At 46.2% G+C, this 13,423-nt stretch overlaps 1 protein-coding gene across 2 annotated transcripts in view; it reads right to left on the bottom strand.

Moving 5' to 3' along the window:
- Positions 1-12,935, bottom strand: part of ATOSB (atos homolog B) — a 726,183-nt gene extending 713,248 nt beyond the window's left edge. Inside the window, exon 1 of one of the 2 annotated variants that reach the window (XM_069626804.1) lies at positions 12,884-12,935. The gene's annotated coding sequence lies outside the window, so the exon portion shown is untranslated. The remainder of the gene's footprint in view (positions 1-12,883) is intronic. The other variant, XM_069626800.1, reaches the window with a different exon arrangement.
- Positions 12,936-13,423: the final 488 nt, after the last annotated feature.

Here is a 13,423-nt window from a genome sequence, read left to right as displayed (position 1 = left end):
TCCCCTTCGTTTGCCTTTTACTGGTGTTGTCTCCTCAACTAATTATAAGCTGGTATTAGCTATAGAATTCTGTGCATTTTTCTTTGCTCAATTTCCGGGTTATAGCTTCTCCCCACCATAATGTTTATCATTTACTGTGTCCCCTTGTAAAATGTGGGTGTGTTAGTTAATCCCTCAACTCTAGTTTTGAGTCCTTGATTAGTCCTGGATTCACTAAGCACCGTTGATTGTTCCTATAGCCATTGGTTTTATAGCAATGGCCTAGGTTAGCACCCTTTAAACTTACCCAGGGGCAGTAATAGGCCACACTGTAACCACGCAGATTCCCAGTCCCACTGTTCAGGTTAAACGCTGAGCAAACAACAGTATAAAAGGGATAGTACAAGATATGGGCTACAATCCTGGGTTCCTGAGATTAAATAGGGCACAGTACACCGGAGGGGGAGTTTTGACCCTTGCAGGATTATATATTATTAACAGGTGAAAGTTAAGGGAGAAGGGAAAGAGGAGAGGGAGACGATAGAAGAGGGAAAAGAGGAAGAAATAAAAAATAAAAAGAAGAGATGTAACACATTGCCGACATTACAGTCTTTATCTTGCAGTAATTGAGGATCTCATCCAACGAGTTCACCATTATGGAGTCATGGCTTCATGAGGTGTCTCAAAAGCAAATGTTGGCAGAACATCTGCTCTTTGTCTGCCACATAGTCCAAGAACGGCCCCCATATGCGTGAGAACATGGGCAACATCCCTTCTACCAATGGTGCAAGTTTCTCCATCCCATCAATTCCCACACTTCACCCACCAATAGGAGATGTGTGGCCTGTCCAGTTCCTTCCAGAATCGTGCTCGGGGAATTCGGGCTGCCATAAGCAGCTGAGAGATCACTCGGCTCTGGCCCTGACATGGGGGAACAACCCATCATCGGGAACATCCCCGGTAGCAGGACGAGAGGATTCATGGGGAGCAAGGGGCTCGTGCTCGCTTTAATTTCGGACCGAACCTCCAACCACAACGACTATTACGGAGCAATGCCACCACATGTTGGCTAAATCGCACCGCTCTCCACATCCATGCCAACATCTGTCAGGGTAGGCGGGATTCATAGCATGCAAGCGTTGTGGAGACATATCAACGGAAGCACCGTTTAAGCACTCCTTCCTTCTCAAATGTACACCAAGAGCTTTTTTTGGGCCCTGGTCCATATCCTCTGCCAGCATTCCCCTGGAATCTCCAAGCCAGTTCTTTTTGCCATGCCACCATGTAGGGGAGCTTCGACTCCGGCATGGCGCTTTCTAGAATAGCATGCGTCTAATCTGCGAGTCTTTTGCCCTTCAAGAACTTTTAGCTCTATTCCCGATGGGGGCCTGGATGCTGCCTGCCATATGGCGGTATTAGTCAACCAGTGACGCAGTTGTGCACAGCAGAACCGTTCAGATACAGGCAGTTTAAATTTCTCCTTACATTCCACAATGGTCAGGGGCCCCCGTTTGTCGCAAAGGTTGCATAATCTCAGGGGTTCACCTGATGTCCAGTGTTGGAAGGTTCTAGCTTGAAGGCCTGGGGTGAAAGCAGGGTTTTCGGTGGTAGGTGAGAGAGGGCCCAGGCCCGATTTAAATCCTCTCTGGGCAAAGGCCTTATCCCAGCTCTGGAGTGTCGCTAGAGTAGTAGTACGCATGGTGCCTCGCTGTCGACGAGCTTCCTTGGGGAGGAATGGCAGGTGACTCAGTGGTAAGCATTATTGCTCAATGTCCCACCACTTTAAGCTTCAGTTGCTCAAAACCCAGCCCCGCATTACGGCTACTTGAGCCGCTTGGTAGTACAGTGGGATCGAGGGATGGCCTAGGCCGCCTAGCATTTTCCCTCTTGTGAGGATCTTGCAGGGGATTCAGAGTTTTCTGCGCTGCCAGATGATTTGTCCCACGGCCTTCTGTAGTGAGAAGTTCCCGTTCGGGGAAGAGCACTGGCAAAGCATGGAAAATATATAGCAGTTTTGGAAGGAGAGTCATTTTGATGGAGCAAATACGTCCCAACTACAAAATTTCTTTGAAACCATTCCTTGGTTTCCTTCCAGAGGCCAGGGATGTTCACCTTCAGCAACCCGGAGTAGGTGGGTGTTAGAAGAACTCCCAGGTAGGAGAGGTCTGTATCCGACCATCGGAAGACAAATCATACAAAGGGTTGCCAGGGCTGAGTTTCTGTCAGACGCATGCCTATGGATTTCCCTAGGTTCATTGCGAACCCCGAGACTGCTGTGAATTGGGTTAAGAGATCTAATAATATCGGGAGAGAGGTAAGTGCATTACTTAAGAAGCAGAGCACGTCATCGGCATACAGTGCCACTTTATGACATCTTCCACCATATTTAAAGCCCTGAATGTCTGGATGGAGGCAGATTATCTGGACTAGGGGCTCCATTGCCAAGGCAAATACCCGGCGGGACAAGGGGCACACCCGTCTAGTTCCTTTACCCATGGCTATCGGGAGGGCGACCACCGAGAGTTAACCCCGACGCAGACAGTATCTGAAAGTATTAGCTTGGTGAACCGTGGGCCAAAGCTGAACCCCGATAGGACCAGCTTCAGATAATCCCAGGACATGCTATCAAAAGGCATCAAGGGACAGTAATGATAATTACCTGGAATTTGAGGGGCGAGGGCTATACGGTCAATTGCACTGCAAAGTATGTTATGTAATAATGAGAAAAGGTAACCTTTTAAACCGGTAACCAGTGAAAAAGCCGAAACCAAAGACAACTGTCTTTGCAGAGGGAACGCAGGAAATGAATAAAGAACCACAAGTGCCAAAGGTGCGCCGGAAGACTTTGAACAAGGAGCAGAGTTGGTGAGGCGAGTTGAGTCTGCAGGAGTCGCTGCAGTCTCTCTCCCCTGTCTACTACTTCACACAGCGTGTGGGAGGGCTTAAAAACCCTTACCCAGAGCGGAGCGGTTGAGCGGAGTTGGTGAGGCGAGTTGAGTCTGCAGGAGTCCGCGGGAGCATGGACTCGACCCTGAACACTGCGAGTCCGTCGACCCCAACAAGAGCAAGAACGAGGAGCAAGAAGCGAAAAAGCGAAAGAAGCAGTTACAAGCGCAGTAAAGCCGGCTGGCACAGACACGGACACGGAGCAGAGCTGGCGCTGGCTAAGAAGTGTCAAAACTCCGGTGAAAAAGCCGAAACCAAAGACAACTGTCTTTGCAGAGGGAACGCAGGAAATGAATAAAGAACCACAAGTGCCAAAGGTGCGTCGGAAGACTTTGAACAAGGAGCACAGGGAGGAGACAGGAAAGCCGGCTCCCCCCTCAAGGCAAGCTAAAGCGGTAAACAACCAAGACACACCAGCCACTTCAAACTCACATGATATACAAGAAAAACGGAGCACTGAAAACAGTGGCCTACCCGGACTCAAAACCATCAGCACCTCGTGTACCGCCGGCATGGCGAGTGGGTCCCCGGCACTGGCGGTCGAAGGGCGGCCAGTGACGGACCCTCAACGGGTGCGCTGTGATGTGGAGGACCGGGAAAGGTCGAGTGCACCGGACCCACTGGAGCACCACGGCGGAGTGCCGCCTGATCCAGGGAGAGCTGGAAGGAGCCCAACACAGACGGGGTGTAAGGAGGGACATGACCAGGAGAAACATCGAGGGCAGATTGACAGCCCGGAGGAACGCGACGAAAGGAACCCTACATCAGAGCACACAAACAGCCCGACTTTGGAGCTGGTAACGGCGACAAACGAACACCCACAATGGACAAACCTGGCAAAGTCGGCCCGAGCATTAGTCCACAAAGACCCAACTCTAGCAGAAACTGTCGAGGAGACAGGCAGCAATGAAAGCGCCACGATAGAAAGCACAGGCGCGAAAAGAAAAAACATGACCCAGCAAATAAGTAACATTGAGCAGATAAACAATAACACACCTAGATCAAATCAAAAAAGTGGCACAGAGCAAAGAACGCAAGAAAGTGAAATTGCCACATCAGACACAGGCTCCGATTCGGAGCCAGAGAGAAAATCGTCTCCACTAAAACAGAAAAAAAGAAAAAATAATAATAAGATAACAATACAAAGAAAAAATCAAGAAAAGATCAACACAATGAAAATGACAAAGACTACTCCCGAAAAACTAACCAAAGGGAAAACGACAGGAGAAACCAGAACCACAAAACTACAAAAAAGAAATGAAGAGCTGCAAAAAGGGCAGCCACCGCCATCGGGCACACTGAAGGCATTCTTTTTCAACCAACAGAAGCGCAAACTTGACTCAGAAAACGAAGTATCGGACGCCGAAATCTTAGAAGTAGCTCAGGAGGCCACGCAAGGAAACAGTCAACAGCCAACAGGCCCAGAAGGGTTGCAAGTAGGCACACCTGAATCAGGCCTGTCCCAGATCCTGAGGGAAAAAAGAAACGCGGCCATAGCGATTCGGCGCCAAATAGAGGAAAGAGAAGAGAGTCGGAGACAAAGTACGCGGAAAGAACAACAGGAAAAGAACTCAGTAAGAGACGAGTGTGCACTAAAAAGCATAGGCAACGACGTCAGTTGGGAGCACTTACAAGAATGGACCCTGTGTAACCAGATGAAAGCAGCAACTAGTCTGCAACCGACGACCGCAGATTAAAGAACGGAAACACAAAAACTAAGACACCAAGGGATAGATCACTGCCTCAGGGGTCCCGAGAGAGGCTGGTCGAAAGCCAAACCAAACTCAACTCAGCTATCGTGTACCCCTGAGAAAGCAAGGGACGCAAACGAAAAGAACCGTCAAAAATAAGGCCTAAAAGAATTACCTAAACATGCGCTAACAGAGGGTGAACCATATAGAACCAGGCTGAGTGACAGCTTGTTCATGGAAGCGAGGACAACCCCTAGAAAAACAGCAAGCACACCGAAATCCCCTAAAAACAAACGGATAAGCGAAATAACCTCACCGACGCAAAAAGATACGCCAAGCAAAAAAACAGACCTATTGGCCATTATGTCGGCTTTAACGATTGCCCTGGCTCCATACTGTAAGCTATACGAAGCAATAAAAGAGGGAATACAAGATAACACCTCAATTTTAGCTTCTGCGTTCACAAAAGTCACGAATATAGAAAACTACATGACAGCACTTGAGGAAAAAAACAATGCTTACCATAAAGACTGGGAAAAAGAGGTGGAGGAACTAAAAAAGCAAATCAAGCTTCTACAAAGGGAGAGGGGTCAGGAAGACCCGCTTAACATAAGGTACCAGTCTGAAAGTCAGAAGGGCGAAACGGTAGACATCTGCGAGGAAGATCGAGAAGCAAGTGAAGCTAATGAACCATGTCCTGAACGCCAACAGCAATACCCAATCAAGTCGGGATTGCTCAAGCATCCTCAGAAAAAGGACCCAGTGGTACTGAAACTAGCAAATATCGATAAACGGCAGAAACAAACATTGGGAGAGAAGGTAAAGCAGCAAGACACACCGAAGGATAAAGAAAGCAAAGAAAAGAAAACCAAGGGCATACAAGAAGACTTAATGAGATCGACAAATAGAGAGAAAAAGAGGTGCTCCCCAAGATCAGTAGAAGATTTTATGAGCGACATGAACCTGATGAATCTATCCCAACATTGGGAAAATGCCTCCAACAATTCAGTGATCGAGGTAATCCTGGACCAGCAAGAAACAGAACAGAAAACAGTTGTAAAAGGAAACGAAAACCCAAAATCCCCAAAAACTCAAACAAGAGAACCCGAAAAGCCTCCGATTGTCAAAGGAGGCTAGCACTTGAAGAGCAAACAAGGAAGAAGGACGGCGTGCAAAAGGCCCCAAGAGAGCAAAGAGAAAGACGTCAAAGTCAGACATATCGAAATGAAGCTTACAAAGGCTCTGACGATCATCAAAAACAGAAACCCCAAAAGTAGAGAAACAAAGACGAATATTTAAAGTTTAACAACTAGACCTGAAAAAAGGCTACATGATTTTAAACAGGAGAACGATCGTGAAACTAATGAGCACAATGAATTCACTGAAAAAAAATAAAAACAGAAGACATCACTCTAGTGGAACCTTATCACAGAGGAAAGATCGCGAAGGCTTACATCCACGTGAAAGAAACATGCCTCCAAGACATGGACAAGAACGTAGCCAGAGAAATGGAGCAAAATGGGTTTGAGCTGACTGAAATAAAAACAGAAACGCAAAGAGAAAAGAATCACTTCCCCTACCACCACCGAGGGGAAAGAAAAAGTTGCTACACTTCACGCACAGAAGAGAGCTACTGAGGAAATAGAATAGGCAAAAACCTAGAAGAAGAGGTATACAGCAGACGTATGAACCGAGAATCAAAAAGACAACCAAAAATGGACCAATGAAGAGAAGAACAAAGAAAACAGACAACGAAGGAACGAACACCAGGAAACAGACCTAGACAAATACAGGTCACGAACAAGAGGTGTAACTCGATACACTATACGACAAGCAAGCCCGGCGCGCACCTCTTCCTATAACCGAAACGAGAAACCAGCGAAGACAGCTCTGGCACAAACAAGGAGCAACCTATTGGGCACAGGGCCATTGGCCTAGATAAAAGCAGCACTAAATTTTAACACAGAGAACTAGCAATTAAAGGGATCAGCGCCACCTACAAGAAGTGAACGACCTAACGAGGACCTAGAGATCAGCAAGAAGTGCTTCACTTTGGGTTCCTGGAACACAAGGGGACACGTTCACTTAACTAGACCTGGCGATGTTGACCTAGGTTCACTGGACATTATATGTCTTCAACAGACATGGCTGCAAGAGAAACCGTGCCACAATGGTTTCGTAGTAGAACTATCGTCGGCAAGTAGAGGTGTTTTTGGACGCCGGTCATCAGGTTTGTTAACAGCAACAAAAATGGGAGTAGGTCTGGCAACACCCATAAAGCTCCACGAATCATACGAAACGTTAGTCACGCTGACCTCCTGGTACGACCAATCGGAAGGGCAGAAAAATAGGCGCAGCAACCAAATCATCATAATATACACATTGGAACCCGTTAAAAATGACAACCAAAACCTACTGTACCAGGATGGAGGATCTACTAGACTCGCTCTACACAGAACATATCAACGCACACATCATTGTGTGCGGAGACCTAAACGCGGACTGTAGCGAGGGGAACAAAGAAACACAAGCAGGAAAACCCTGCGAAGCAACCAGAGACAGAGGGATCACATGGGGCTTATTGACTAAACCTAGAAGCCTCCAGAATATTGCAGAACTTTTTCCGAAGCAAAAGAATATCCCAACCTGGGAGAATCTGCATTGCAAAACAACCTTGGACTATATATACGTATCCACCGAACTGACAACAAGGATCCAAGAGTTCAAAGTTCAGAAAACAACGCACAGCGATCATAATCTTTTGACATGCAATTGGTTAGGAACTCAAACACTAAACCCAGTATACAAGTACAACCTCGACATAAATAACCAACAATCAAGAACCTGTTTGAAGGAAGAAGACATCAAAAGGATAACAGAAAAATACAAACTGCCTGATCCAACAAGGCCTCAAGCTCAGGGGAACCGTCCGAACTACTTACCGCTGTTGATCCCGTACAGAAAACCAGCGGGAAGTCAGCGGAGAAGCAAACCAACCCACACCCATGTCTATGACAGACTGGTGGTGGAAAAAAGAAAAGAGGTCAGGAGACTGAGGAAAATCGCAAAAAAATGTGATCTCCAAGAAACCTGGGAAAAATGGAGTACAGAGTCTAAAAAATACAAACAGTGGCTAAAGCAACATAGACTACAACTTTACCAGCAGGACGCGGAAAGCATGTTGAAATGTCTCAGCACAAAGAAATCAAGTGACTTTTGGTCATTAATCAAAGCTTCAAACCCGGGCAAACCAACAGAACTGGTAAACGCGGTCGATGAAACAAGATGGAAGACTTACTTAACGACCCAATTTCAGCTTCCAGACTCACGAGAAGTACCAGCAAAATGTGAATCATCAACCCCTTGGGTGAACGTAGCAAACAGCGTGGAAATAGAACGGACCATCAATAACTTAAAATCATCGAGGGCCCCAGGCCCAGACGGCTTGACTAATGTTGAACTGAAGCAGTCCCCGAAAGCCTGGGCAGCAATAATAAGTAAAATCTTCACCCACTGCACACAATCAAAAATGGTCCCTGAGACTTGGCAAAAGGCGATAATAGTACCCGTCTATAAAAAAGGTGGAAGAGAAGATCCGGAAAGTTACAGGCCCATAGCCCTGTTGGACATCGTGGGAAAAATATACGCAGCACAGCTATTGGTCCATTTCAGAACCTGGGCAAACCAGGCACCCTGTTTTGACACCTTCCAGACTGGGTTCCAGAAAAACGGAAGCACAACCATCAACATAATGATGCTACAAATCCTGAAAGCAAAAACAAGAGAAGGAGCACCTCGAGTCTACCTGGCCTTTGTAGATTTATCGAAAGCTTTCGAGAAAATCGACAGAGAGAAATTATGGATCAAATTAAAGAATTGGAATTGCCCAACGTCAATCATAGAGCCAATAACAGCTTTACACGAAAACACGAAGATCATAGTCAAACTGAGCAAACAAGGCGCCCTATCAGAAGAGATTACAGTCCAGAGAGGCGTCAAACAAGGCTGTCCACTAGCCCCAGCCTTGTTTATAGCTTTCTTGGGCGACTATCAGCACGAGGAAGAAAAAATAAGAGCCTTCCCGCCCAAAATTGGCAAAAAAGCTTCATCTCACGACTCCTCTATGCTGATGACGCCATTATCATCGACCAGACTCCAATTGGTCTGCAGCGTAAACTGACACACTTGGCAAACTACATGAGAAAAAACAACTTGGAAATAAACGCAGTTAAAACTAAAGTGTTGATCATGGAAAAAATAACAACGAAGAGGCCAAACCTGCGGACATGGCGACTGGAAGACTCGAAACTAGAAATAGTCGATAAGTTTAAATACCTTGGGGTGACCATGGACGGATCATCAGCAGAAAAAGCGATGCAAGAACAATTGTGGGATAAAGTCAAAATACTCACTACTCAAACAAGACTGATCGATAAAAAATTTGGAAAATTTTCCATCATTCCTGCGATAAAATTCTACAAGACCAAGGTTGTGCCATCTATCACATACGGAATGGAAGCTTTTCTTAATGTCCCTAAAGCTACATGGCAAAAACTTGAAGGACACGTGTGGAAATCAGTACTGGGCTTGCCCAAGTCGACCTCCATGTCAGCAATAAGAAGGGAACTAGGTCTTGTTTCACTCGCTGCCTCGGTGGAGCAAAGCAAGATGAGGCTTTACAGAAAAATCATAATGGCAGATTCATTACCTATATACAACGTGATTGCAGAAGAACTAAAAGAGGGCACCTGTAAAGCACTCAACAAATGGGCGGCCTCAATTCAAGAAACGCTGATTGAAATAGCCTGCACAGAAGAAGACTTGAAAACAAACCCAGAACGAGTGAAAACCAAAATTGAACTTATGGACTGGATCCGGTCAGCAGATACTGCAAGGACCAACAAGTTACTCACCCATCTCCCCCGACATATAACAAGGTAAAAACGCCATTAAACTACTGCAGACAATTCCCGAACAAAAAGATGCGAGGAACATTTTTGAAAGCCAGACTAAATCTCCTGATGACCCAGCAAATCCTTGCAATTCGCACTCCAAAGACGGACAACAGCTGCCGGCTATGCAAAGTTAAAGAGGAAGTGGAAACGTTGAAACACCTTGTCCTGATATGCCCTAAAACAAGGCCAAACAGAGACATATTCCTTTTACCTTGTATACAAAGGGCGAGCACCCTAGATGAAGAGGCAGTATGGAACCGGTTAATATCGGGAGAGAGGACGAGATGGACCATCGTTATGGTGAAACTGATAGAACTGGCCTTCGAAATGATCGCAAATAAAACCACAACCGTACCTGGCTGAGAATGGGGTCGTGACAACGCCATACATCATGTGATCATCGCAAAACATTTTTCTGCTTCTCAACTCACATAAAAGAAGTGACACAACTTGGAGACACATAGATAGGAGTCTCTTTTAGCTGAGAAACATTCTTCCTACGATCAAAACTTGAACGCGCTGAAGCGCATCTGTAGAAGGAGAAATAGCTCTTGTAAAAATCTTTTCGATTAAATTCAAGTAAAAAATAAAAATAAAAATAAAAAAAAAGGTAACCTTTAGAGAGGTCATGATGTTTGTGTGGTCAAGGAATAAGCAGGGAAAGAGGAGGTGTAGTGGGCTGTGAGGCTAGAGGGTAGCCATTCCAGGAAGCTGAGGCTAGGCGCATGTGACCTGGTAAATGTTGCTACAGATTTTGTTAATATCCTTAGCTTCCCAATGTAAAATATGGAGGGAGGGGGTAAAAGCAGTGAAGGACAGCCTTCAATAATCTAGTTTTCAATGCCCACTGACGAAATAGTGGCAAAGTAATAGCTGCTTTAGGCGATGTCCCTTTTCCGAAAACTATGGAGCTGCTTTAAGGCTAGGAGATGGCTCGGACGGGTGGGGTTTAAATAAGCTTTTCTCAGCTTCTCTGATGGCGCATTTGAATGCTGATGGAAAGGGGTGCTAATGAAGGGTATTTGTTGCAAAGAAATCAGACAAAATGACCGATAAAAAATGACTGAATGCAGGATTTGGGCGAATTTCAGCCGTTCGAATATTCCGAACGGCCGAAAAGTTCAACCAGATAATGCATTTGGTGCTGGTGGCTGCGGGTATGTCCCCCACACCCTTGCTCACTATATTGTGAGTGGAGGTTGCGAGGGTGACCCCCACAGCCGTCCCGAATGTTCTTTTTTTTTTCCAAGGAAAGAACCATGCAGCGCCTGTTATGTTATGTATGTACTTGTAACACGCCGATAGCCCGCAGGCATCAGGGTGCGACAAAACCAGAAATGCAAATTCACAACCTGATCCCTAACTAGAAGCTCAAAGCCCGATAGGCAGCGAAAAGTGCCTTTAATATTTGAGTTTATTGAAATAAGAAGGTTTTCAATGCTTCACTAAAACTCGGATAGTTCCCCTCTTGTCGCAGGCAGCTTATTCCAGAATTTTGCTGCCTTAAACGGGAAGGATCTATCACACCCTGAAACACGGTTTACGTAGGGTATATTCAGTAGACCTGCGTCTGCTGATCTTAGATATTTCCGGGAAGTGCAGAAGGCAAATTGTTTTTAAAGTAGCTCAGTGCCTCTCCAAAAAGGCATCTGTGAACTATCGTCATGGCTTTAAATTTGATTTGGTCTTCTACTCTGAGCCAATGTAAATCTTTTCTCCCAGTCGATATGTGCTCTCTATTTTTAATTCTTTTGACTATGCGAACAGCGTCATTTTCCATTACTTGGCACCTTTCTAGCTCCCTCTTGGTGGCTCCAAGTAGTAAGGCGTTGCCATAGTCTAAGCGTGACAATATAACTGCTCTCACAACGGTGGCTGTGTTTTCTTCATTAATAAAAGGTTGTATGGCTCTTAGTAAACGTAAATAATATGCATATTTGCACTAGCTTCCGAACTGCATCTACTTTGCAGATGTTCCTAACCGCTTCACCTTATTGACTTACGGGGACCCTTGAGCTAGTTAAGAGGTTAGGTAAATGCAATGCTCCAAGTGGGCCGTATCTAGCTGGGGCCAGGCCTCAGCAGTCTCCAAAAAGTGAGGCTGTACCGGGGGCCTACCGGGGCCCTCCGGTCCCACCGCACCGTTGGCAGTCGCGACGGGAGATGTGCCCGCCATTAAGTCAGGCAAGCTGAAAGAAGTGACAGCCAGCCACAACAATGCTGTGACTGGCTGACGCTTCTGTCAGTCACTGTAAATTCCTCTGGTGACCCCCTTACACGAGGGGTCACCAGAGGACCTTACTGTCCATTTGTTTCCCCAGGTCGCTGAGGAGTCTTTCACCCTCGACAAACCTGGGGATTCTTTGACATATTTCAAGGTTTATAAAAGATGGCTTGAAAAGTACAGAATTCAAGCCATCTTTTATAAACATTAAAATATATTACATATTTCTATGTTTATAAAAGATGGCTTTCATACTACATAAACCATAGTGATGTACGCATACAAATATATAAATGCTTACATGCATTTATATATTTGTTTGCGCACCTTAATATGGTTTGTGCACTTGTTTAGGCCACGCCCATCCCACAAGCCAGACCCCAAATATGAACCTGCCCCCTCCCCCTCGAGTTCTTACCCCACTTAAAGCCCTGGGTAAATGTGCTAAATAGCTTTTACGCGAGAGCCTTTAGCTTACATGGTTTTCGTATGCGACGCTGGTCCAGCTCTCTCAACTCCTTTACAGCCCCACCCAGTTCAGCCACCGTTTCGATTTTCGGGGAAAAGGGTGAGAGGGTATGCGAGTCACTGGATGGAAGAAACTTCACCCCTCGGAACAGCTGCTGTGTCTACAACACCAACAACAGGCTTCCCCAGTGGAATTTCAAATCCAGATGTTTAGAAAGTCACGTACTGCCCCATTTTAATTTCAACATGCGACCATTACATTATAACGAATTACAGCTTCGGCTGCAGCCTCTTATTTAAACGTGCATTTCCAGAGGTTGCAAAAGGGCTCCTCTTACCAATGTAACAGGGGGCGAGTTAATGGACGCTAAAAGAAATGCATAAATAAAAAAAATGTTTCCCTTCGCCCTTTTCTTTTCTGTCAATTGTTTGTGGGGTTTGAAGTGAACGGGGCTCTCCCGTCCACCTTCACCCCCGCTTCCGCGCAAGTTAAAGTGACACCTCCCTGGGGGGAGAGGGGTCACCCTTAGTGATCATGGGGGTGTCTCAGAGAATGGTGTCTCCCCTGCCAGGCAAGTGTATACAATTCATTACAACAGCTGGATGCCTGCACTCCTCACCTGCTGCTGCTGCCGGCGCCTGGGACTGGAAAGGAGCTTATGGGAAAGGCAGGCCTTGTGTTGGTTTTATTATCAGCTGAAACACACATTTAAAGTCCCTATGAGACCCGATGGAATTGCGTTTGTTTAAAAGTTTGCCGACACTTTCTCAAATGCCTTTAAGGCGCCCTGACGTATGGACGTTTTTCACACAGGACGTCTACGTGTCTAGGAAGAGAGTCGCGGGAGAAGGAAACTACTGTGCAGGGCGGCTGGAGATTGTGTCTACGTGCTCAGGGAGAGGATTATGGAGAAAGGAAGACCCCGACCCGTCCCTTTACAGATTGCGTGAGGACTTCAGCGCGGAGTACCGACCGAGCATACCATAGTTGCGGCACGACGTCTTCTTCACATAGGCGCCATCTCATTGAGAACGAGCACAGAGAGTCGCGGCACTGTTTTGTTGGGGGAATGGTTTATTTGGGGGGAGGGGGAGGAAGAGAGTCATGTGGTGGGTGTTCTTGCCCGCTGATATGAGTGGGCAGGGGACTGCTTTGGAGA

This window comes from Ambystoma mexicanum, chromosome 6p (assembly GCF_040938575.1).
Source record: "Ambystoma mexicanum isolate Mex_15411 chromosome 6p, UKY_AmexF1_1, whole genome shotgun sequence".
Classification (NCBI taxonomy): domain Eukaryota; kingdom Metazoa; phylum Chordata; class Amphibia; order Caudata; family Ambystomatidae; genus Ambystoma; species Ambystoma mexicanum.
Note: the sequence above shows the minus strand (reverse complement) of the source record. Positions and strands in the feature narration are given on the sequence as shown.